This window comes from Oncorhynchus clarkii, chromosome 32, assembly GCF_045791955.1.
Source record: "Oncorhynchus clarkii lewisi isolate Uvic-CL-2024 chromosome 32, UVic_Ocla_1.0, whole genome shotgun sequence".
NCBI lineage: Eukaryota > Metazoa > Chordata > Actinopteri > Salmoniformes > Salmonidae > Oncorhynchus > Oncorhynchus clarkii.
Genome location: NC_092178.1, coordinates 18,417,114 through 18,441,336, shown reverse-complemented (window position 1 = coordinate 18,441,336; position 24,223 = coordinate 18,417,114). Strand labels below are relative to the sequence as shown.

The 24,223-nt window shown below is 43.2% G+C and overlaps 1 pseudogene; it reads left to right on the top strand.

Moving 5' to 3' along the window:
- Positions 1-19,589, top strand: part of LOC139391594 (TBC1 domain family member 20-like) — a 37,955-nt pseudogene extending 18,366 nt beyond the window's left edge.
- The last annotated feature ends 4,634 nt before the right edge of the window (positions 19,590-24,223 follow it).

Genomic DNA, 24,223 nt, shown 5'->3' with positions numbered 1-24,223 from the left:
AATAGAGGTAACTCACTCACTGTGTCATTGATAGAATAGAGGTAATTCACTGTGTCATTGATAGAATAGAGGTAACGCACTGTGTCAATGATAGAATAGAATAGAGGTAACTCACTGTGTCATCGATAGAATAGAGGTAACTCACTCACTGTGTCATCGATAGAATAGGGGTAACTCACTGTGTCATCGATAGAATAGAGGTAACGCACTGTGTCAATGATAGAATAGATCAGAGGTAACTCACTGTGTCATTGATAGAATAGAATAGAGTCAACTCACTGTGTCATCAATAGAATAGAGGTAACTCACTCACTGTGTGATCGATAGAATAGAGGTAACTGACTCACTGTGCCATCAATAGAATAGAATAGAGGTAACTCACTATGTCATCGATAGAATAGAATAGAGGTAACTCACTCACTGTGTCATCGATAGAATAGAATAGAGGTAACTCACTCACTGTGTCATTGATAGAATAGAATAGAGGTAACTGACTGTCATCAATAGAATAGAGATAACTCAGTGTGTCATTGATAGAATAGAGAACTTAGTGTGTCATTGATAGAATATAATTGTTATCTCACTCAGTGTGTCATTGATAGAATAGGATTGAGAACTCACTCAGTGTGTCATCGATAGAATAGAATTGTTAACTCACTCACTGTGTCATCAATAGAATAGAATTGTTAAATCACTCAGTGTGTCAACGATAGAATAAAATAGAGGTAACTCCCTCTCTGTGGCATTGATCTGATCAGGGGTAAGCTGATAGGTCACTGTCTGTCCTCCCTCTCAGTTAACTCAGGGCCTTACCCATCATGGGGGGCATCTCAATATTGTGTTCAGTGGCTTTCTTAACCATGTTCTCATTAACTTATCTTCGTCCCATTATGATGACCACTGATAAAATAATACTAATGTGGTGGAAACAGAGTACAATCCAATCCTTCTATCGACCAGAGATGGGCAGTGTGTATCTGTCACGTTCGGACCTTTATTTCCTTTGTTTTGTCTTTATTTAGTATGGTCAGGGCGTGAGTTGGGGTGGGCAGTCTATGTTTTGTGTTTCTATGTTTGGTTTCTGTTTCGGCCTAGTATGGTTCTCAATCAGAGGCAGGTGTCGTTAGTTGTCTCTGATTGAGAATCATACTTAGGTAGCCTGGGTTTCACTGTTGGTTTGTGGGTGTTTGTTTCCTGTGTCAGTGTTTGTGCCACACGGGACTGTTTCGGTTTGGTTTATTTCACGTTATCGTTTATTGTTTTGTATTTCATAGTGTTCAGGCTTTTCTTATTAAAATCGTCATGGACACTTACCACGCTGCGTATTGGTCCGATCCTTGCTACACCTCTTCAGACGAAGAGGAGGACATCTGCCGTTACAGTATCAGTGTCTAGACAGTGCTCTTGAAGTAAAGTAGATGATGAAAGCAAGCTATTGCCAAGTATTGAGACACTGACATCTAGACACAAGTATCTGAAACCCTTGTGATTGCAGCTTGCTTTCAAAACGTTGGTTGTTCGTAAATGTATTGCATCAGCGCAATAGATTTTGTGGCTATCTCTTCAGACACAGTTTTGCTCGCTCCCCCTCTCCTCGGGCATGCGTATGGACGAGAAGCTCGTATTACAGGAACAGCTGATTGATAGCATCCTGATTGTCCTACAGAAGAACCCTGCGTTGCACTACTACCAGGGTTACCATGACATCGTGGTCACCTTCCTACTGGTGGTAGGGGAGCGCATGGCCATCGCCATGGTGTAGACCCTCTCTAACCAACACCTCAGGCTGATATGAGGAAATCGGCACACTTACTATGAGACTCTATGAATACATAAGAGCACAGACCTCCAGACCTGGGTTCAAGCAATATTTTAAATATTCCCAAAATACTTTGAGCATTTGCTTGAGCCTGCCTGTAGTGACATGGCAGGCGTGGCAATTTTTAAACTCTTCCCTTGTACCAGGCAAGCTCAATCAAACACAGCTTAAGTATTTTAATGATTTCAAATATTATTTGAACCCAGGTCTGTTATTATATCCCTTATTATGCGCTTATTACCCTATTCTGACCACCAAAGATGGCTTCCCCTCTCTATCATGGTCACATTATCCTCCTTCCCCAGCTGTGATTTCATGGATCCAACCATGGACAGCACCAAGCACATACTGAACTACCTGATGCCAATACTGGATGGTGTCACGACTTCCGCCGATGTTGGTTCCTCTCCTTGTTCGGGCAGCGTTTGGCGGTCGGCGTCACCGGTCTTCTAGCCATCATCGATCCACTTTCATTTTCCATTTGTTTTGTCTTGTCTTCCCACACACCTGGTATCAATTCCATCATTACATGTTGTGCATTTAACCCTCTGTTCCCCCATGTCCTTGTCCAGAATTGTTTATTGTAAGTGCATGTGCACGTTTATCTGGTGTGCGACGGGTTTTGTACCCATTGATTGTTTGTTCTGTTTCCGGTGGTTTTTATTATTAAATTGCTCCGTTGTAAACACCGTTTTTGCTCTGCTGCACCTGACTTTTCTGCCACCAGTATGCACCCCTTACAGATGGAGATAGTTGATCCAGAACTACATGATTTTATGCTCAGGTAAATCTTTGTTATTAAACATTTTAATAGACACTCTTATCCAGAGTGACTTACAGGAGCAATTAGGGTTAAGTGCTCTTGCTCAAGGGCACATCGGCATATTTTCCGAGTTGGATCGGGGTTTCGAACAATCAACCTTTCGGTTACTTGCCCAACGCTCTTAACCGCTAGGCTACCTGCCGTCCTATGTGGATTTGTTGCAGTGAGAGAGGCACAGATCACAGTTCGTGTGACTTCAACTCCAAATCTGTGTCTTCTTGTGTCCTTTAGGGAAATTGGAGAGACAGTTTTCCAGATTATTTGAGAAAAGATCAAATAGCAGGTTTGAATGGCAGATAACAAGCGAGGCATGGCTGCAAGGAATACACCTTCACTTTGAAGTAATTCTACCAGTTTTCCCCAACTACAAACTCTGATTCATAGCAAGAGTTTTGAAGTTTATTCAGTTGATAGCAGTGGAATCTATTTTGTTTTATTATGTGTTCAAGAATAAAACATTCAGATGTTTTACCTTGTAGCCTTGTGAGAATATATTTTCTATCAGCAACATCAGTTTCTACAGTGAGCTCCAAAAGGATTGGGACAGTGACAGATTTTTTGTTGTTTTGGCTCTGTAACCAGCACTTTGGATTTGAAATGATACAATGATACAAAGTTCAAGTGCAGACTGTCGCCTTTAATTGGAGGGTATTTTCACCCATATTGGGTGAACTGTCTAGAAATTACAGTACTTTTTCAACCAAATGTATTGGGACAAATTCACTTACAATGCCTTCAGAAAGTATTCACACCCCTTGACTTTTTCCACATTTCGTTGTGTTACAGCTTGCATTTAAAATGGATAGAGGTTCTGTGTCACTGATCTACACACAATACCCCACAAAGTTACATTTGTACAAATTAATTAAAAATTATAAGCTGAAATGTTTGTCAATAAGTATTCAACTCCTTTGTTATGTTGTGACGTGAATATCATTAATGTGATGATGATTATTTTATCAAATCAATTAAATATGTTTAATTATTATGAAGATTAAATGAATCATGTAACAATTAAGTCATTAGCAATCTTGGGGCACCACGGAAAAAGTTTGTTTAATGAGTTACCCTTTCCCCAAATTAACTCAAGAATATCAGAATATATCCTTATCATATTAGTCATCCATTAATTATTATTACCTCATATCAGTCTCATTCTGAACATCGTTGACTTCAATTCTGCACGATTTGAAAGGGGTGGGGAAAGAAAGAGCGGGAGAAGGAGAGACAAAGGAATTCAACTATTGTACATACATTTGAATAATACGCTCATCGTAAATATGGATATTTAGCACCCTAACAACCGCTCATTCGGTTTTAGAAATGCAATGTGCATATTTAAGCTTGAATGTCTTTGTCGTCTCTCTGTTGAAATCGCCCGATCCTTCTGTGACCAATAGTTTGACAGAAAGTCTCTGGTTGTGTAAGCCTCTAGTTGTCCACCAGAGGTCACCATGTCCTTCGTAGTTGTAGTAGGTTTCCTTTGTTCTGAAAGTGTTTGTTGGAATGCATACATCAGACGTACCAATGGTTGTTTGATAGGGAAATGTTATTCTTTTCTCGACTTCGGTCAGACTAGGTTACGTGCAGAGCTGCAGGCGGTGCATGTCTAGTCTTCTCTGTTGAGTTTCAGAGGGTCCATTTGTCACATTTTCAGCCCACGCTCCAAATATACTGGTCTAGTAGTTTTAAACCATTTATCAGCTGTGTAGCCACCGCTCCACTCTGTCTGGTCTAGCCTGCTTGGTCTCATGTAAATTTCGTTACGAGTCCTTTTTAAGCACTCTGGTCAAAGGGGGCGTTCCATCACGCCGGCATAATGTCTGTGCTCACCTGGGCGTGGTTACTGACTGGATACAGTTTCTCATTTAGAAGGCTAAAATCACATTGCTATCTTTTCAGAAATAGTAAATCAGTTAATATTTAATCATATAAGTTTTACAAAATTTTTCATTTATTTAACTAGGCAAGTCAGTTAAGAACATTCTTATTTTCAATGATGGCCTAGGAACAGTGGGTTAACTGCCTTGTTCAGGGGCAGAACGACAGATTTTTACCTTGTCAGCTCAGGGCTTTGATCTTGCAACCTTTCAGTTACTAGTCCAACGCTCTAACCACTAGGCTACCTGCCGCCCCATTTAGATGTAACTCTGACATATACATTGGGAAAGCACTTAAAGTTACAATGTTTCCGTTATAGTGTCTTGGGGCGGCAGGTAGCCTAGTGGTTAGAGCGTTGGGCCAGTAACCGAAAGGTTTCTAGATCGAATCCCCGAGGTGACAAGGTATAATAAATATGTCGTTCTGAACAAGGCAGTTAACCCACTGTTCCTAGGCCATCATTGTAAATAAGAATTTGTTCTTAACTGACTTGCCTAGTTAAATAAAAATGATATCACCAAACAATAAATTATCTGACATGATTGTTCTTTAATTCCCTCCCGACCATTTCCCACATTCTTTGTGTTAAGAATATTGTTTAATTTTCCACTTTTGGATGTTGTAGTTTTGGCAGGAAGAATCTCCTTGTAACAAAAGGGTTCTTTCCCTTCAATACTGCAGGCCAGGGAGAGACAGTTCCTGCAAGGTATTTACAACCCTCATAAAACTAGCCAACTCCCCCCAGGAGAGGGGAGTCTTGAAACTGTTGGTTAGCCAGCACCTTTGACCTCCATCCAGGAGGGCAAGTCATGACAGTTATGGCAAACCTGAATAAGTTCAGGAGTAAAAATGTGCTTAATTAACAAGTCACATAATAAGTTGCATGGACTCACTCTGTGTGCAATAATAGTGTTTAACATAATTTTTGAATGACTTGAATGACTAATCTCTGTACCCCACACATACAATTATCTGTAAGGTCCCTCAGTGGATCAGTGAATTTCAAACACAGATTCAACCACAAAGACCAGGGAGGGCAGCTATTGGTAGATGGAAACAAATTTTAAAAAGCAGACATTGAATATTCCTTTGAGCATGGTGACGTTGCACTTTTGATGGTCTATCAATACAACCAGTATAACAAAGATACAGGCGTCCTTCCTAATTCAGTTGCTGGAGAGGAAGGATAATGCATGGATCAATAACATTGTAGTTACTTCACAATACTAACCTAAATGACAGAGTGAAAAGAAGGAAGCCTGTACAGAATAAAACTATTCCAAAACATGCATCCTGTTTGCAACAAGGCACTAAAGTAAAACTGCAAAAAATGTGGCAATGAAATGAACTTTGTCCTAAATACAAAGTGTTATGCTTGGGGCAAATCCAATACAACACATCACTGAGTACCACTCTTCATATTTTCAAGCATGGTGGTGGCTGTATCATATTATGGGTATGCTTGTCATTGGTCAGTTCTAGGGAGTTTTTTAGGATAAAAAGCAATGGAAAAGAGCTAAGCACAGGCAAAATCCTAGAGGAAATTCTGGTTGTCTGCTTTCCAACAGACATTGGGAGGCAAATTCACCTTTCAGCAGGACAATAACTTAAAATACAAGGCTAAATATACACTGGAGTTGCTTACCAAGACAACATTGGAATGTTCCTGAGGTACGGCTTGAAAACTCTATGGCAAGACTTGAAAATGGCTGTCAAGGAGTGATCAACAATGATTTTAAAAAGAATGTGCAAATATTGTAAAATCCAGGTGTGGAATGCTTTTAGAGACTTACACAGAAAGACTCACAGATGTAATCGCTGACTCAGGGGTGTGAATACTTATGTGATTCGGAAAGTATTTAGACCCCTTGACTTTTTCCATATTTTGTTATGCTACCGCCTTATTCTAAAATGTATGAAATATTTCTCTCCCCCTCATCAATCTACACACAATACCCCATAATGACAAAGCAAAAACAGATAAACATTTTTTGCAAATTTGTTAAAAATAAAAACTGAAATATCACATTTACATAAGTATTCAGACCCTTCACTCAGTGCATTGTTGAAGCCCTTTGGCAGTGATTACAGCCTCAAGTCTTATTGGGTATGACACTACAAGCTTGGCACACCTGTATTTGGGGAGTTTCTTCCATTCTTCTCTGCAGATCCTCTTAAGCTCTGTCAGGTTGGATGGGGAACGTTGCCGCACAGCTAATTTCACGTTTCTCCAGAGATGTTCGATCGAGTTCAAGTCCGAGCTGTGGCTGGACCACTCACGGACATTCAGAGACTTGTCCCGAAGCCACTCCTGAGTTGTCTGTGTGCTTAGGGTCGTTGTCCTGTTGGAAGGTGAACCTTCACCCCAGTCTGAGGTCCTGAGCGCTCTGGAGCAGGTTTACATCAAGGATCTCTCTCTACTTTGCTCAGTTTATCTATCCCTTTTATTTAACCTTTATTTAACTAGGCAAGTCAGTTAAGAAATCATTCTTATTTACAATGACGGCCTACCAAAAAGCAAAAGGCCTCCTGTGGCCTGGGATAAAAAAAAAAAATCAATAGAAAATACAATATAAATATAGGACAAAACACACATCACAACAAGAGAGACAACACAACACTACATAAAGAGAGACCTAAGACAACAACATAGCAAGACAGCAACACATGACAACACAGCATGGTAGCAACACAACATGACAACAACATGGTAGCAACACAACATGGTAGCAGCACAAGATATGGTACAAACATTATTGGGCACAGTCAACAGCACAAAGATCAAGAAGGTAGAGACAACAATTCATCACACAAAGCAGCCACAACTGTCAGTAAAAGTGTTGTCATGACTGTCCTGATCAGGTTACAGGAGACCACAACCCTACAGATTATCTCTCAACCCCAACAGAGGAGGAGAGATCTAGGGGTCTGAAGATGTGGGGTTTTTATGACCCTTCACGCCCCTGGTAAATCTCAGGCCACAGACAAATTCCTTTGTCCTGTTACTATGGAGAACCAGCCTCAACCACAATGGTGGTCATGACGATAGATGGAATATGAAAATGTATGTCATTTTTGTTTTGTTATTAAAGGTTAATAGATGACGTTATTACGAAAACAGTGTAACGTAAAGAGTTTTCCTAGTATATGTTTGATGTTTATACATTGTACGTTGTGTGGAAAATGTCCAAATCAAAGGGAGTGTTTTGGTAAATTAAATGTTAAGTTAGTTGTCTAAAATTGGGTTTGAGTAAAATCTAGACCTTGCTTCATTAACTTGGTACGCCCAGAGAATTGCCTTAAAGTCGGTTACGCCCACTTCTGACCCAAGGGTATAAAACCTGTGAGTATAGAATTTACAGGAGGACTACGTGACCACAGCTGCAGCCAAGGTCTAAAAAGTCAACGAACCCAGAACGCAACACAAGTTTGAAGACAAATAAATCCTTTTCTACCCAAGCTACGGATGAGTAGCTGTGTCTAAGCGGGTGAATTCAAGCCGGACCCCCTTAGCATCCAATCCCAGTGAATCGTGCTATCTAAAAGGTTTCATTCCTATGCTGTGAGCTCTGAGATACAGAGCTGTCTGTCCTCAGAAGACCCCTTCCATAGCAAGGGTGAGGGAACAGACTCCTAAGCCAAAAGGACACTGACATCGGGAGGACAATCAGAGAAGTGCGCAGGAGAAGTGCGTCATCGAGCAGCTGAACGGTCCACGCAGAGAATCCTCTGAGGTCTACCCCACGTAATTGCATCATTATATTCTGACCCATAAAAGCGGCAGTTTGGGACAAGGCTAGGGTTAAAATAGCATAGCTGACAAATTCACCCAAATGTATATTTCTCTCGTGTACTTTCTTTTTCCTTTCTCCCTTTGAAATCCCCATTGTGGGTAACACGCGCCATAGTGTGTAGGCCCGTTATACTAAGTTCTAATCAATAGCCTATAAGGTGTTTTGTCTATGTGTATCTTTTATCATCATTTTAGCTTTTTAGTAAATAAATATTCAACTAAGATTGGTGTGGTACAAACTCATTGGTGAGACCCGGGTCCGTGCAGATTCACGGGCTATACGACGTTGTCACGTTCTGACCATCGTTCGTGTGTGTTTTCCTTGTTTTAGTGTTGGTCAGGACGTGAGCTGGGTGGGCATTCTATGTTGTGTGTCTGGTTTGTCTATTTCTATATTTGGCCTGATATGGTTCTCAATCAGAGGCAGGTGTTAGTCATTGTCTCTGATTGGGAACCATATTTAGCTACCCCTCAGTCCCGAGCTACCCCTCAGGCTCACAGGGAGTATGGCTACGCCAGGTAGGAGACCTGCGCAAACTTCCTGTGCTTACCGGGGGGCTAGAGAGACCGGGCAGGCACCGTGTTATGCTGTGGTGCACACGGTGTCTCCAGTGCGGGTGCATAGCCCAGTGCGGGCTATTCCACCTCGCCGCACTGGCAGGGCGACCGAGAGCATTCAACCAGGTAAGGTTGGGCAGGCTCGGTGCTCAAGAGCTCCAGTGCGCCTGCACGGTCCGGTCTACCCAGTACCACCTCCACGCACCAGCCTTCCGGTGGCAGCTCCCCGCACCAGGCTTCCTGTGCATGTTCTCGGCCCAGTACCACCAGTGCCAGCACCACTCATCAGGCCTACAGTGCGCCTCGCCTGTCCAGCGCTGTCAGAGCCTTCCTCCTCTCCAGCGCTGCCGGAGTCTCCCGCCTATCTAGCGCTGCCAGAGCCTTCCGCCTCTACAGCGCTGCCGGAGTCTCCCGCCTGTTTAGCGCTGCCAGAGCCTTCCGTCTCTACAGCGCTGCCGGAGTCTCCAGTCTGCATAGAGCTGCCAGTTTGCAAGGAGCTGCCAGCTGCCAGTCTGCAAGGAGCTGCCAGTCTGCATAGAGCTGCCAGTCTGCAAGGAGCCGCCAGAGCTGCCAGTCTGCAGGATGCCGCCAGAGATGCCAGTCTGCAAGGAGCCGCCAGAGCTGCCAGTCTGTATGGAGCAGCCAGAGCCGCCAGTCAGCATGGAGCAGCCAGGGCCGCCAGTCAGCATGGAGCAGCCAGGGCCGCCAGAGCCGCCAGTCAGCATGGAGCAGCCAGAGCCGCCAGTCAGCATGGAGCAGCCAGAGCCACCAGTCAGCATGGAGCAGCCAGAGTCGCCAGTCAGCATGGAGCAGCCAGTCAGCATGGAGCAGCCAGAGCAGCCAGTCAGCATGGAGCAGCCAGAGCTGCCAGTCAGCATGGAGTAGCCAGAATCTTCCAGATCCGCCAGTCAGCCAGGATCCGCTATTCAGCCAGATCCGCCAGTCAGCCAGGATCCGCCAGTCAGCCGGGATCTGCCAGAACTGCCAGTCAGCCAGGATCTGCCAGAACTGCCAGCCAGCCGGGATCTGCCAGAGCCAACTACCTGCCTGGGCTTCCTCTCAGTGCTGAGCTTCCTCTCAGTGCTGAGCTTCCTCTCAGTGCTGAGCTTCCTCTCAGTCCCGAGCTTCCCCTCAGTCCCGAGCTTCCCCTCAGTCCCGAGCTTCCCCTCAGTCCCGAGCTACCCCTCAGTCCCGAGCTACCCCTCAGTCCCGAGCTTCCACTCAGTCCCGAGCTACCCCTCAGTCCCGAGCTACCTCAGTCCCGAGCTGCCCCTCAGTCCAGTGGGGCCCTTGGTGAGGACTACTAGGCCAAGGTCGGCGGCGAGGGTCGCCTATCTAGGGACGCTAAGGAGGTGGACTAAGACTATTATGGAGTGGGGTCCACGTCCAGCGCCAGAGCCGCCACCGCGGACAGATGCCCACCCACACCCTCCCCTATAGGTTTAGGTTGTGCGTCCGGAGTCCGCACCTTGGAGGGGGGGTACTGTCACGTTCTGACCATCGTTCGTGTGTGTTTTCCTTGTTTTAGTGTTGGTCAGGACGTGAGCTGGGTGGGCATTCTATGTTGTGTGTCTGGTTTGTCTATTTCTATGTTTGGCCTGATATGGTTCTCAATCAGAGGCAGGTGTTAGTCATTGTCTCTGATTGGGAACCATATTTAGGTAGCCTGTTTGGTGTTGGGTTTTGTGGGTGATTGTTCCTGTCTCCGTGTTTGCACCAGATAGGACTGTTTAGGTTTCACATTTCATTATTTTGTAGTTTATTCATGTATAGTTTTTCCTTTATTAAACAAACATGAATCATCACAACGCTGCATTTTGGTCCGACTCTCCTTCACCTAAAGAAAACCGTTACAGACGTTCAGAACGAGATTGTAAGAGGTAACTGGTTAATTAGCGGCTGTTGTAAAATCGATATTCTGATATTCTTTGAGTTAATTTGGGAAATAGAAACTCAATAAAAACTAGTTTTCCCATTGTGCCCCAGGTTGATTCAGTTAATCACGCAATTAGAAACTTGTAATGATTCGATGAGCGACAGTAGTCACATTAACTAATACAATGTCACGACATTGTCCATGACTGAGTCTTTGAATGAATAGATTGAGATAAAACTGTCCAGTTTGAGTGTTTGTTGCAGCTCGTTACAGTCGCTAGCTGCAGCGAACTGAAAAAAGGAGTGACCCAGGGATGTGTGTGCTTTGGGGACCTTTAACAGAATGTGACTGGCAGAACGGGTGTTGTATGTGGAGGATGAGGGCTACAATAGGTATCTCAGATAGGGGGGAGTGAGGCCTAAGTGGGTTTTATAAATAAGCATCAACCAGTGGGTCTTGCGACGGGTATACTGAGATGACCAGTTTACAAATCAAATCAAATTTTATTTGTCACATACACATGGTTAGCAGATGTTAATGCAAGTGTAGCGAAATGCTTGTGCTTATAGTTCCGACCATGCAGTAATATCTAACAAGTAATCTAACCTAACAATTTCACAACTACCTTATATACACACAAGTGCAAAGGAATGAATAAGAAGAATATGTGCATAAAAATATATGAATGAGTGATGGCCGAATGGCATAGGCAAGATGCAGTAGATGGTATAGAGTACAGTATATATATATGAGATGAGTAATGTAGGGTATGTAAACATTATATAAAGTGGCATTGTTTAAGGTGGCTAGTGATACATTTATTTCCACAATTTTTCCATTATAAAAGTGGCTAGAGATTTGAGTCAATATGTTGGCAGCAGCCACTCAATGTTAGTGATGGCTGTTTAACAGTCTGATGGCCTTGAGATAGAAGCTGTTTTTCAGTCTCTCGGCCCCAGCTTTGATGCATCTGTACTGACCTCGCCTTCTGGATGATAGCGGGGTGAACAGGCAGTGGCACGGGTTGTTGTTGATGATCTTTTTGGCCTTCCTGTGACATCGGGTGGTGTAGGTCTCCTTGAGGGCAGGAGATGCGTTGTGCAGACCTCACTACCCTCTGGAGAGCCTTACGGTTGTGGGCGGAGCAGTTGCCGTACCAGGCGGTGATACAGCCCGACAGGATGCTCTCGATTGTGCATCTGTAAAGGTTTGTGAGTGTTTTTGGTGACAAGCCAAATTTCTTCAGCCTCCTGAGGTTGAAGAGGCGCTGCTGCGCCTTCTTCACCACGCTGTCTGTGTGGGTGAACCATTTCAGTTTGTCCGTGATGTGTACGACTAGTCTCTCAAAGCACTTCATGATGACGGATGTGAGTGCTACGGGGCGGTAGTCAATTAGCTCTGTTACCTTAGCTTTCTTGGGAACAGGAACAATGGTGGCCCTCGTGAAGCATGTGGGAACAGCTGACTGGGATAAGGATTGATTGAATATGTCCGTAAACACACCAGCCAGCTGGTCTGCGCATGCTCTGAGGACGCGGCCAGGGATGCCGTCTGGGCCTGCAGCCTTGCGAGGGTTAACACGTTTAAATGTTTTACTCACATTGGCTGCAGTGAAGGAGAACCCGCAGGTTTTGGTAGCGGGCCGTGTCAGTGGCACTGTATTGTCCTCAAAGCGAGCAAAGAAGTTGTTTAGTTTGTCTGGGAGCAAGACATTGTGGTACGCGACGGGGCTGGTTTTTCTTTTGTAGACCTTGCCACATACCTCTCGTGTCTAAAGCTGTTGAATTGCGATTCTACTTTGCCTCTATACTAATGCTTAGCTTGTTTGATTGCCGTGCGGAGGGAATAGCTACACTGTCTGTATTCGGTCATGCTTCCGGTTACCTTGCCCTGATTAAAAGCAATGGTTTGCGCTTTCAGTTTTACGCGAATGCTGCCATCAATCCACAGTTTCTGGTTGGGGAATGTTTTAATAGACGCTGTGGGTACAACATCATCGATGCACTTGCTAATAAACTCGCTCACTGAATCAGCGTATTCATCAATGTTGTTGTTCGACGCTATGCGGAACATATTCTAGTCAACGTGATCGAAGGAATCTTGAAGCGTGGAATCCGATTGGTCGGACCAGCGTTGAACAGACCTGAGCACGGGTGCTTCCTGTTTTAGTTTCTGTCTATAGGCTGGGAGCAACAAAATGGAGTCGTGGTCAGCTTTTCCGAAAAGAGGGTGGGGGAGGGAAGCGTTGCGGAAGTTAGAATAACAATGATCCAGGGTTTTGCCAGCCCGGGTCGCGCAATCGATATGATGGTAAAATTTAGGGAACCTTGTTTTCAGATTAGCCTTGTTAAAGTCCCCAGCTACAATAAATGCAGCCTCAGGATATGTGGTTTCCAGTTTACATAGAGTCAAATTAAGTTTTTTCAGGGCCGTCGATGTGTCTGCTTGGGGGGGAATACAGTGGGGCAAAAAAGTATTTAGTCAGCCACCAATTGTGCAAGTTCTCCCACTTAAAAAGATGAGAGAGGCCTGTAATTTTCATCATAGGTACACTTCAACTATGACAGACAAAATGAGAAAAAAATCCAGAAAATCACATTGTAGGATTTTTAATGAATTTATTTGCAAATTATGGTGGAAAATTTGTATTTGGTCAATAACAAAAGTTTATCTCAATACTTTGTTATATACCCTCTGTTGGCAATGACAGAGGTCAAACGTTTTCTGTAAGTCTGTAAGGTTTTCACACACTGTTGCTGGTATTTTGGCCCATTCCTCCATGCAGATCTCCTCTAGAGCAGTGATGTTTTGGGGCTGTTGCTGGGCAACATGGACTTTCAACTCCCTCCAAAGATTTTCAATGGGGTTGAGATCTGGAGACTGGCTAGGCCACTCCAGGACCTTGAAATGCTTCTTCGTTGCCCAGGCGGTGTGTTTGGGATCATTGTCATGCTGAAAGACCCAGCCACGTTTCATCTTCAATGCCCTTGCTGATGGTAGGCTTTGTTACTTTGGTCCCAGCTCTCTGCAGGTCATTTACTAGGTCCCCCCGTGTGGTTCTGGGATTTTTGCTCACCGTTCTTGTGATAATTTTGACCCCACGGGGTGAGATCTTGCGTGGATCGAGGGAGATTATCAGTGGTCTTGTATGTCTTCCATTTCCTAATAATTGCTCCCACAGTTGATTTCTTCAAACCAAGCTGCTTACCTATTGCAGATTCAGTCTTCCCCGCCTGGTGCAGGTTTACAGTTTTGTTTCTGGTGTGCTTTGACAGCTCTTTGGTCTTGGCCATAGTGGAGTTTGGAGTGTGACTGTTTTAGGTTGTGGACAGGTGTCTTTTATACTGATAAAAAGTTCAAACAGGTGCCATTAATACAGGTAACGAGCGGAGGACAGAGGAGCCTCTTAAAGAAGTTACAGGTCTGTGAGAGCCAGAAATCTTTATTGTTTGTAGGTGACCAAATACTTATTTTCCACCATAATTTGCAAATAAATTCATTAAAAATCCTACAATGTGATTTTCTGGATTTTTTTTCTCATTTTGTCTGTCATAGTTGAAGTGTACCTATGATGAAAATTACAGACCTCTCTCATCTTTTTAAGTGGGAGAACTTGCACAATTGGTGGCTGACTAAATACTTTTTTGCCCCACTGTACATACGACTATGATTATGATCGAAGAGAATTCTCTTGGTAGATAATGCGGTCGGCATTTGATTGTAAGGAATTCTAAGTCAGGTGAACAAAAGGACTTGAGTTCCTGTATGTTGTTATGATTACACCATGTCTCGTTAATCATAAGGCATACCCCCCCGTCCTTCTTCTTACCAGAGAGATGCTTGTTTCTGTCGGTGCAATGCTTGAAAAAAACAGGTGGCTATACCGACTCCGATAGCGTGTCTCGAGTGAGCCAAGTTTCAATCTCTGATGTCTCTGTGGAAGGCAACCCTTGCTCGGATTTCATCTACCTTGTTGTCAAGTGACTGGACATTGGCAAGTAGTATGCGTGGGAGCGGTGCGCGATGTGCGGAGCCTGACCAGAAGACCGCTCCGTCTGCCCCTTCTGCGGCGCCGTTGTTTTGGGTCGCCGGCTGGGATCCGATCCATTGTCCTGGGTGATGGACCAAACAGAGGATCTGCTTAAGGAAAGTTGTATTCCTGGTCGTAATGTTGGTGAGTTGACATTGCTCTTATATCCAATAGTTCTTCCCGACTGTATGTAATTAAACCTAAGATTTCCTGGGGTAACAATGTAAGAAATAACACATAAAAACTAAATACTGCATAGTTTCCCAGGAACGTGAAGCGAGGCGGCCATCTCAGAGGAGTATAGAATATAGAGTGCAGTGATGTGTCCTATAAGGAACATTAGTGGCAAATCTGATGGCCGAATGGTAAAGAACATCTAGCCGCTCTAGAGCACCCTTTCCTGCATATCTATAAATGACTTCTCTGTAATCTAGCATGGGTAGGATGGTCATCAGATTACGATCGAGCAAACCATGTCTAGATTTAACTTTAGCCTGCAGCTTTGATATGTGCTGAGACAAGGACAGTGCACTGTCTAGCCATACTCCCAAGTACTTGTATGAGGTGACTACCTTAAGCTCTAAACCCTCAGAAGTAGTAATAACACCTGTGGGAAGAGGGGCATTCTTCTTGATCCTTAGTCTAATCTCCCAGTCCCTGGCGCTGAAAAACATCCCCCCAGCATGATGCTGCCATCATGCTTCACTGTAGGGATGGTGCCATGTTTCCTCCAGATGTGACACTTGGCATTCAGGCCGAATACTTCAATCATGGTTTCATCAGACCAGAGAATCTTGTTTCTCATGGTCTGAGCTTCTTTAGGTGCCTTTTGGAAAACTCCAAGCGGGCTGTCATGTGCCTTTTACTGAGGAGTGGCTTCCGTCTGGCCACTGTACCATAAAGGCCTGATTGGTGGAGTGCTGAAGAGATGGTTGTCCTTCTGGAAGGTTCTCCCATCTCCACAGATGAACTCTGGAGCTCTGTCAGAGTGACCATTGGGTTGTTGGTCACCTAACTGACGAAGGCCCTTCTCCCCAGATTGCTCAGTTTGTCCGGGTGGCCAGCTCTAGGAAGAGTCTTGGTGGTTCCGAACTTCTTCCATTTAAGAATGATGGAGGCCACTGTGTTCTTGGGGACCTTCAATGCTGCAGACATTTTTCAGTACCCTTCCCCAGATTCCCCAGATTTGTGACTCGACACAATCCTGTCTCGGATCTCTACGGACAATTCCTTTCACCTCATGGCTTGGCTTTTGCTCTGACATACACTGTCAACTGTGGGACCTTTATATAGACAGGTGTGTGCCTTTCCAAATCATGTCCAGTCAAATTAATTTACCACAGGTGTACTCCAATCAAGTTGTAGAAACATCTCAAGGATGATCAATGGAAACAGGTTGACCGGAGCTCAATTTCAAGTCTCATAGCAAAGGGTCTGAATACTGTAGCGACCCGCACAGACAGCTGTGTGTTATGTGTTAGGCTATTAGTTGGTTGTGTTGTACTTACCAGTGTTCACGGGGTCCGACATGCCAATCAACCTGCTATCTGTCAATCACGGGAATGTCTGGAATGTTCTGATGCCGGGCATCCTGGTGGTTGGCGGAGTGGCGTGGAGGGGGGTTGGGCAGGGGGATGGAGCATTGGAAGTTAAGACCAGGTTTAGCCATTGTTCTTTCTCTTACGTCTGGCCTTCACAAGAGAAGGTCACGGTTGGTTTGTGCGGTATCTTTCATTTATTTGGCGTGGGCTACGACCAAACAGTAGCCTGTGTAAGGTTGGGTTAATAAACCGTCAATTCGTAAACTCAACCCTCTGTCTGGACAATTGTTCCTTTATGATCTAGTCAGGTCATTACAAAACGTATGTAAATAAGATATTTCTGTTTTTATTTTTAATAAATTAGCTAACTTTCTAAAACCCTGTTTTTGCTTTGTCATTTTGGGGTATTGTGTGTAGATTGATGAGGGGAAAAAAATATTTAATGCATTTTAGAATAAGGCTGTAACGTAACAAAATGTGGAGATAGTCAAGGGGTCAAAAGTTTAGTGTTTGGTCCCATATTCCTTGCACACAATGATGCATTTGCTGTTTGTTTTGTCTGCACTTTCACCTCATAGTCATTGTATAATTTCAAATCTGAAGAGTACAGAGCCAAAACAACAAAACATTTGTCACTCTCCCAATACTTTTGTAGTTTACTGTATATTTGCATTTGCGACTCATGATCGGTGTCCATATTCATGAAGGCTCTGAGTAGGAGTGCTGATCTAGAATCAGGTCCCCCCTGTCCATGTAATCTTGTTCATGATGATCCAAAAGACAAAACTGATCCTAGAGCAGCACCTATTCTGTAACACTTTATTAATACAGGCCCTGCTTCCCACTCTTTTCTCCTGAAGGGGGCAGTAAGAGTCTGTATATTCTTCTTGGAAAGGTAGGTTGTCGCAGCCAGGATATACAATTGAGTCAAACTAGGAGATATGGAGTAAAAATCCACCCGATCAATTGCTTCTATGTCTCTCCACCTGCCTTGCCATCAGCTAGGCTACTGTACCCCTGAGCCAGCTGGACTAGTGTGTAGTATGAGACTACAGAACTGAGGGATAAAGGATGGAAGACTGTGTATTTCTTATTTATCACAGAGATTTTTTGGGGCTCCTGATGTATTTGTATAATTGATGGTCTGACAAGAATGTATGCTGTGAGATTTAATTGGGAAGGCTTTGAGTTAAAGAGCGGGCCCTGGTTTCCTGTCTCCACAGCTAACTGTCAGCCAGTCAAAGGACTCCACCGCCTTCCGCTGTGCTGTCACTTTGCTCTCTGTTTCCTCAATGTCACATTGGGTCTTGATTGTCAACCTTCTTAAGATGTCTCCACGTCAATATGATTGCTGCACTGACAAGTCACTATGAGTATGGTTGAGGACTTTCTTTTTGCATGCTAGGCATGTTTTTCATCCATCTCCGAGGAGAAATGGAACACAGCAGACAAGGAACGATATTTTGACTCGAACTGAAGCAGTGTTTTATTTGACTGCTCGTCAAAGTTGTGTGACTATATCCCTCTAAAACTCCAGCATTGTGTGTGGTGTACTAAAACACACTACCATGGTATTATATATTCTCCTAGTCTTATTTACACTGTGTCCTGGGTGTGTGTTGTGTTGAAATGCTTTGGGGTAAGCTGTAGCACATAAACCTCTCTGTGTGTGTGTGTGTGTGTGTGTGTGTGTGTGTGTTGCGTGCAGTTCCTCCCCAGTTCTTGATAAAATAAAGTTATTTTTGATAGTGGCGACATGTAAAATGTAGAGAATAAGAGGGCTAGTGATAAATATTGAATATGGGTGCATCTTGGAAGGCCTCTTGGAAGTAGTACACTAGGGTGCTATTTGAGACAGAGCCAAGGAGATGGAAGCTCACAGGTGTTGCTCACTGCTTTTAGGCTACCCTAAGACTGCTGAGGAAATGTTCAGGAAAGTATTTGACGCTAGAGCGGTTATATAACCTAGTTTTTACAAATAGGCCCTACTTCATTTGAACAAAATTAAAGTATTACAAAGGCAAGTCATTTGACAACACAATGACTGTTGCTGTTGTGGTTGCCATCCTAAATGTTCAGTTAGCTATAGAGTTGCCTATGGATGTTACAAATTGGTGATTTTTGTGAGCGGCACTCGAGTGCTTTGTCCAAGGAGTTTTCTCCTGCAAAGCCCACAAATAATAACTCAAATAGATCTGCATTAAGTGTTGCAGTCCAAGGGGTTTCTGTAGTGAACCATGCCTTGCCTTTAAAACTGGTCTCTCTGTAGTCTGTAATTACACCGTTCTTACTCACAGGAACTGGCATAAGCATAACTTGGTTGTGTCCCAAATGGCACCCTATTTCCTATATAGTGCACTACTTTTAACGAGAGCCCTATGGGATGTACTTGTAGCCCTTGTTATATTCACACATTTCCCTCAGACTTGCATCCCCCACTTTGCAGGCTAATGCAGGTTAAGTGCTGGGCTGTCCTGCGGTCATCATGACAGAATAAGGAGATTGGGTTTACTGTACATCGACTAGTGGGACGTCAACGGATGTATTTTAATTAGGCAGTGTAAAAATGAGCTGTTGCTCTTGATAATGAGCTGTTGCTCTTGATAATGAGCTGTTGCTCTTGATAATGAGCTGTTACTGTTGATAATGAGCGGTTGAGCAATGTAGTTGTTGCTGTTTATTCCCTCTGTAAAGTGTATGGAGACTCTGTGACGATGCACTTTAAATCAAATGTGACTTGACCTGTTCATAATGGCATAGGGTGGTCAAGTGGTCTAAGTCGCTGCCTCCAGATCTCATGTACCGCTGCAGTATGGGTTTGAATACGGACCACTGCTATTTCAGCACACTCTCTCCTCTAGCTCTACCTCTGTCCTATCCTATAAACAAACACAGAAAATAATAATAACTGACTCACTTGTTCATATGTGTTGCAGGGTCGAGGTGGGAACCATCTTTGCTCTGAGCTGGCTCATCACATGGCCACGTCCTGTCTGAGATCCGTCATGTTCTCAGGCTCTATGACTCCTTCCTGGCTTCACACCCACTCATGGCCGTCTACTTCGCTGCCGTGGTAAGAACCAATATTTAAACTGTGAACTCTCTGTTTATAGAATAGAGTAATGTAGAATAAAATACTAGAATAGAATGGATAGGTTATTGTCCATTTTGTAAGGAATAGAAATGTGTCTTGTGCCTTACTCTGTAACTAAATCCTTGTTTTCAGAGCATCTCTCTCATCTGCTTCCAAGTTGTCTGCTGGACATAATTCTTTTTGGGGGCAGTGTGTATTTTCTATAAGTGAGCGACAGTCATTTGGGCATTTAACAATCTGAAGTGAATTCAGAGATGCATTCTTATTTGTGGTACAGTAGGTGCTAATGAACAACAAACCACTCATTAGTCTGCACATTCCACTAAGCGCTTATTAGATGGTATTGGGGAAACGATATCTCGCCAAACTTCAAACGTGTGCTTCTCGCTCGGCCCTTTGTAAATGGAGTTGTTTTGTGACTACTTGTCAGGAGCAACGGAAAACAAAACAAGACAGTTTTTTTTAATGGCAAGGATTCCTCTTTTCTTACGTGCACCACACACACACACACACACACACACACACACACACACACACACACACACACACACACACACACACACACACACACACACACACACACACACACACACACACACACACACGAATCCAGGGCACTTTGTTATAGCTAGACCAGTTAATTAAACAACTCTAATGAACTCACCAGAGGTTTGGTGTGGAGTACTGGCTGTGTTTGTGCTAGATTGCTTTAAATGGCCCCTTTCTTCTTCTTCCATAAGCCTATCCCCTGCTAGATACTGGAGCTGCACACAAACCAAAGGGGGCCAAGGCCTTTTGAAGTCGGGATAACAAGGCAGTCAGGAAATGTAGTTCATCCTGCCTCTTATGTTACTAGACACAGGGAGGCTTAACCCTTTCAGTCTGCGCTGTGCCAAAACCCTATACCGTTACTCACCGGGCCTAAACCCTGTACAATTATTCACCGGGCTAAAACCCTATATCGTTACTCACCAGACCTAAACCCTGTACAATTACTCACCAAACTAAAACCCTATACCGTTACTCGCCGGGCCTAAACCCTGTACAATTACTCACCGAACTAAAACCCTATACCGTTACTCACCGGGCCTAAACCCTGTACAATTACTCACCGAACTAAAACCCTATACCATTACTCACCAGACCTAAACCCTGTACAATTACTCACTGGGCTAAAACCCTATATTGTTACTCACCAGACCTAAACCCTGTACAATTACTCACCGGGCTAAAACCCTATATCGTTACTCATCAGACCTAAACCCTGTACAATTACTCACTGGGCTAAAACCCTATATCGTTACTCACCAGGCCTAAACCCTGTACAATTACTCACTGGGCTAAAAACCTATATCGTTACTCACCAGACCTAAACCCTATACAATTACTCACCGGGCTAAAACCCTATATCGTTACTCACCAGGCCTAAACCCTGTACAATTACTCACCAGGCCTAAACCCTGTACAATTACTCACCAGGCCTAAACCCTGTACAATTACTCACCAGGCCTAAACCCTGTACAATTACTCACCAGGCCTAAACCCTGTACAATTACTCACCAGGCCTAAACCCTGTACAATTACTCACCAGGCCTAAACCCTGTACAATTACTCACCGGGCTAAAACCCTATATCGTTACTCACCAGGCCTAAACCCTGTACAATTACTCACCAGGCCTAAACCCTGTACAATTACTCACCAGACCGAAACCCTGTACAATTACTCACCAGACCTAAACCCTGTACAATTACTCACTGCACATCTCCTGGAACAGAAAGTAGTCTGGGGTATGAGTCTGCTGAGGTAGATGGTAGATTTACATTTTAGTCATTTAGCAGATGCTCTTATCCAGAGTGACTTACAATTAGTGCACTCATCTTAAGATAGTTAGTTCAGACAACCAGTACTTATCAGCAAAGTCAGTGCTAGTAGGAAAAGTGCATTTAAAAAATATATATAATTGGTATGTTGGTCTACTATTTATGTCGATTTGAAACATCTTAACTAAGGATGTTGAGGTAGATTTTAAACATCTATCTGCAATATTAAAGCTGATCTACCCCCTAAAACATTTTTAGGGCTACATCAGCTTTAATATTGCAGATAGAGTGTACCTTCCATCAATATTAATTGACTGCATCACTTCCAATCTCCAATATATATTTTTTGCAAATATATACAGTACCAGTCAAAATATTGGACATACATATTGGACATACATTATTCCAGGGTTTTTCTTTATTTAGACTATTTTCTACATTGTAGAATAATAGGGAAGATATCAAAACTATGAATTAACACATGGAATCATGTAGTAACCATAAACATGTTTTTCAAAGTAGCCACCCTTTGCCTCGATGACTGCTTTGCACACTCATGGCATTCTCTCAACCAGCTTCATAAGGTAGTAACTTGGAATGCATTTCAGTTAACAGGTGTGCCTTGGTAAAAGTTAATTTTAGAATTTCTTTCCTTCTTAATGTGCTTGAGCCAATCAGTTGTGTTGTGACAAGGTAGGGGTGGTATACAGAAGATAGCCCTATTTGGTAAAAGACCAAGTCCCTATTATGGCAAGAACAGCTCAAATAAGCAAAGAGAAACAACAGTCCATTACTTTAAGACATAAAGTTAAGTCAATCCGGAAGATTTCTTCAAGTGCAGTCACAAAAACTATCAAGCACTATGATGAAACTGGCTCTCATGAGGACCGCCACAGGAAAGGAAGACCCAGCTTCACAGAGTTCAAGTAACAGACACATCTCAAAATCAACTGTTCAGAGGAGACTGCGTGAATCACGCCTTCATAGTCAAAACCGTTACTAAAGGACATAAGAAGAGACTTGCTTGGGCCAATAAACACAAGCAATGGACATTAGACCGGTGGAAATCTGTTCTTTGGTCTGATGAGTCCAAATTTGAGATTTTTGGTTCCAACCGCCTTGTTTTTGTGAGACGCAGAGTAGGTGAACAGATTATCTCTGCAAGTGTTGTTTCCACCGTGATGCATGGAGGAAGTATGATGGTGTGGGGGTGCTTTGCTGGTGACCCTGTCTGTGATTTATTTAAAATTCAAAAGGCACACTTAACCAGCTTGGCTACCACAGCATTCTGCAGCGATATGCCATCCCATCTGGTTTGCGCTTATTGGGACTATCATTTTGTTTTTCAACAGGACAATGACCCAACACACCTCCAGACTGTGTAAGGGCTATTTGACCAAGAAGGAGAGGGATGTAGTGCTGCGTCAGATGACCTGGCCTCCACAATCACCCAACCTCAACCCAATTGAGATGGTTTGGGATGAGTTGGACCGCAGAGCAAAGGAAAAGCAGCCAACAAGTGCTTAGCATATGTGGGAACTTCTTCAAGGCGGTTGAAAAAGCAGTTGAAGCTGGTTGAGAGAATGCCAAGAGTGTTTAAAGCTGTGATCAATTCAAAGGGTGGCTTACTTTGAAGAATCTCAAGTATATTTTGATTTGTTTAACACTTTTTTTGGTTAATACATAATTCCATATGTGTTATTTAATAGTTTTGATGTCTTCACTATTATTCTACAATGTAGAAAATAGTAAATATAAAGAAAAACCCTTGATTGAGTCGGTGTGTTCAAACTTTTGACTGGTACTGTACATGCATGCATACAGTTGAAGTCGGAAGTTTACACACACTTAGGTTGGAGTCATCAACCACTCCACAAATGTCTTGTTAACAAACTATAGTTTTGGCAAGTCGGTTAGGACATCTAATTTGTGCATGACACAAGTCATTTTTCCAACAATTGTTTAAGGCTTCCCGAAACGTTTCACCCAAGTTAAACAATTGAAAGGCAACACTACCAAATACTAATTGAGTGTATGTAAACTTCTGACCCACTGGGAATGTGCTGACAGAAATAAAAGCTTAAATAAATCATTCTCTCTACTTTTATTCTGACATTTCGAAAATAAAGTGGTGATCCTAACTGACTGGATTTTTTACTGGGATTAAATGTCAGAAATTGTGAAAAACTGAGCATACATGTATTTGGCTAAGGTGTATGTAAACTTCTGTACATACATACATACATACATACACACACACACACACACACACACACACACACACACACACAGTTGAGGTTGGAAGTTTACATACACGTAGGTAGGAGTCATTAAAACTAGTTTTTCAACCACTCCACACATTTCTTGTTAACAAACTATAGTTTTGGCAAGTAGGTTAGGACATCTACTTTGTGCATGACACAAGTCATTTTTCCAAAAATTGTTTACAGACAGATTATTTCACTTATAACTCACTGTATCATATTTCCAGTGGGTCAGAAGTTTACATACACTAAGTTGACTGTGCCTTGAAACAGCTTGGAAAATTTCAGAAATTGATGTGATGGTTTTAGAAGCTTCTGATAGGCTAATTGACATAATTTGAGTCAATTGGAGGTGTACCTGTGGATGTACAGTGGGGCAAAAAACTATTTAGTCAATGATCCCAAACACACCGCCTGGGCAACGAAGGAGCGGCTTCGTAAGAAGCATTTCAAAGTCCTGGAGTGGCCTAGCCAGTCTCCAGATCTCAACCCCATAGAAAATCTTAGGAGGGAGTTGAAAGTCCGTGTTGCCCAGCAACAGCCCCAAAACATCACTGCTCTAGAGGAGATCTGCATGGAGGAATGGGCCAAAATACCAGCAACAGTTTGTGAAAACCTTGTGAAGACTTACAGAAAACGTTTGACCCCTGTCATTGCCAACAAAGGGTATATAACAAAGTATTGAGATAAACTTTTTAAACTTTGAGATAAACTTATTATTTC